The following is a 3,207-nucleotide window of genomic DNA, read 5'->3' as shown; positions in this document are numbered from 1 at the left end:
GAAGTGCATTCTATCCAGACATTTTTATGTATGACTTTGCATTTACTCGCAATTCCTTGTATTATGTTCTTGATTATATTTTCTGGGTGTATAATGATCAGTTTCCATTGCCATTGTATCAACTTATCCCTCAGTATTATGATTTGTTTTGAATAAAAAATGAGATGAAGTGCGACCCTGGGAGATAATAGCAGTGCTTGGAACTAATCAACACAACCAAATAGATAAATAATCTTCGAAAACCAAAACATAGAAGTTAACTCTGAACTAGAAAGCGCCCTTGTGGTTTGTTCATACTTGACCAAATTGAGCTGCCCTCTTATCTGCTACTTTCCTACAATTCCTTGATTTCAAATGCATGCATCCCACATTTTAAACTATAAATGCCCCAAAAAACAACTCAGATCTTCGTGAAATTGAACATAAAACTGTAGATGGTTCCAATCTTCAGTGTCACACTGGACAATGAAGCTGAAATTTGTTATTTAGCAGCAATTGTAGCTACTATATGACAGTTTTCACAAATAAACACAGAGAGATACAACTAAAGGCTTCTCATGTTGTATATAATCACTTTTTCCATTTGATGCACGAAAATTCTCTGTTAAGTTTGGTAGTTAATCTAAAGGTAAAATTACTTCTAGCCCCCAATTTCCTTACAAGTATTCCCCCCACCCACCAACCCAATCCCCAAAAGATTTTTTCAACGCTCCCAAAACCCCCAAAAGCAAAGCCATAATTCTCTAAGCCCCCAAAACACAAAACCCAAAAGTTTAAAACATGTGAAGACCATAATACTCTCTCTCTCTCTCTCTCTCTCTCTCTCTCTCTCTCTCTCTAATACTCTCTCTCTCTCTCTCTCTCTCTCTCTCTCTCTCTCTCTCTCTCTCTCTCTCTCATGATGTTATTGTGATGATTTAAAATAGGTTTTGAGGGGGAATTTCTAGTCCCCTCTAAATTTGTCCAACGGCATCGACATTGGCGGTAAAACTTTTCCGGCGTTTGTTCATGAGGCGAAGAAAAGGTGGGAACTCCGGTGACTCCCGGTGTAATTTTTTCCCTTTTTTAACTTGTACATGAATCTTAGTGCTATATTTTTTGTTATTTTACGTATTGTTGTATTTTTTTTTTTGAAATCAATGACTTGAGATTAAAGTAGAATATATAAATTTATATATTGTTGTTATTTCACCGTATTGAGTTTGTTGTTAAGCTTATGAGTTGGTGGTGAAGGAAGGTTACGAGTTAGTTGTCAATGGTACAAGTTGGTTATCAAAGTTAGGAGTTGGTTGTTAAAATTACGCGTTGGTTGTCAAGGTTACGAGTTGGTTGTAAAGGTTATGCATTGGTTGTGAAGTTTATGCTTGTCAAGGGTACGAGTTGGTTGTCAAAGTTATGCGTTGGTTGTCAAGGTTATGAGTTGGTTGTGAAGGATATGAATTGGTTGTGAAGGTTATGCATTGGTTGTGAAGGTTATGGGTTTGTTGTGAAGGTTACGAGTTGGTTATGAACCTCGGCAATGAGTTGATTGTGATTGTTGTTAACTAACCTTCACAACCAACTCGTAACCGTCATAACCAACTCCTTACCGAAGTTCACAACCAACTCGTAACCTTCATAAACAAGTAGTAACATTCACAACAAACTCGTAACATTCACAACCAACTTGTTACCTTCACAACAAACTCATAACATTCACAACCTTCACAACCAACTCCTTACCGAGGTTCCTTCACCACCAACTCATAAGCTTAACAACAAACTTATTATATTGAAATAATAACAATATATAAATTTACATACTCTACTTTAATCTCAAGTCATCGATTTAAAAAAAAATTATAACAATATGTAAAATAACAAAAAAAATATAGCACTCAGATTCAAGTATAATTAAAAAGGAAAAAAAATTACACTGGGTCGCCAGAGTTCCCGTCTTTTTCTTCGAAATGGCGACGCAACTCGTCATCACTGTCTTCAAGATCACAGTTTTCTTCGCCTCACGAACGAACGCCAGGAAAGTTTCACTGCCAATGTCAACGTGTCGGTTAAAAATTTTTGGAGGGAACTAGAATTTTCCCCCCCAAAACCCATTTCAAATCATCACAGTAACATTATGAAGAGAGAGAGAGAGAGAGAGAGAGAGAGAGAGAGAGAGAGAGTATTATGGTCTTCACATGTTTTAAACTCGTGGGTTTTGTATTTTTGGGGCTCAGGAAATTATGGTTTTGCTTTTGAGGGTTTTGGGAGCGTTGAAAAAGTCTTTGGGGGTGGAATACTTGCAAGGAAATTAGATGCTAGAAGCAATTTCCCCAAATCTAAATTTGTGATATAGAAACTGGCATCTCCTATACAAGAGAAACTTCAGCTATATATCTTCACAAATCAAGTAACTAGTTCAAATAGAGAAAAAAGAAGAAAGCATTACATGTTAGTCATGTATCTTACATAAGAGAAGCTTCATGCTTAAACTGTAGGTTCACAACACCATGGCATGTATTGAGCTGGCCTCTCTGTATGCTACTTCCCTCTTGATCTGTATGCTTCTTCCCTCCAATAGCCTCATTTCAAATTCATGCACACCCAAACACACAACGAGGGCCTCCCTCAACCTCACCTCCCTCCTCTCCTTAACATTTCTTCTCCTAACCCTTTATTCCTAAGGCATCATCAGCCTGTTACCAATCCAAGAAGCTCAAAAAGCCCGCAATCAACACTCCAATTGCAAACTCCTACATCATCCACGCCGACAACCTCGCAAGACCCTCAAAGGTTCCCTACTCGATCTCACTGGTGCTCTTCCATCCTCAAATCCGCCTTCACCACCAACCGAACCGCCGACAACCAAGATCACATCTTTTACACCTACGGCGCAACTATGCATGGGCTTCGCGGCCACATTGACCCCAGAAGAAAGCCCGAAAAGTCTCTTCGACACCCAGAGTCGTTGGCGTCTATAACGACTCTATCGTTGATCTCTGCACGACAAGATCCCCGAACTTCCTCGGTCTCGATCTAGGTGACGGTCTATGGACGGATAAGTTTGACAATGGCGACAATGTCGTCATTGGGCTCGTGCGAAAACCCTTCATTCGACGTTACTGGGCTTCCTCCAGTTCCAGCCGAATGGCGAGGGGAATGCGAAGTTGGCGAGCATTTTGATAGTAGTATGTGCGATAAGAAATTGATCGGAGCGAGGTTTTTTGC

The sequence above is a fragment of the Asparagus officinalis genome, chromosome 7 (genome assembly GCF_001876935.1).
Source record: "Asparagus officinalis chromosome 7, Aspof.V1, whole genome shotgun sequence".
Taxonomy (NCBI): domain Eukaryota; kingdom Viridiplantae; phylum Streptophyta; class Magnoliopsida; order Asparagales; family Asparagaceae; genus Asparagus; species Asparagus officinalis.
Note: the sequence above shows the minus strand (reverse complement) of the source record.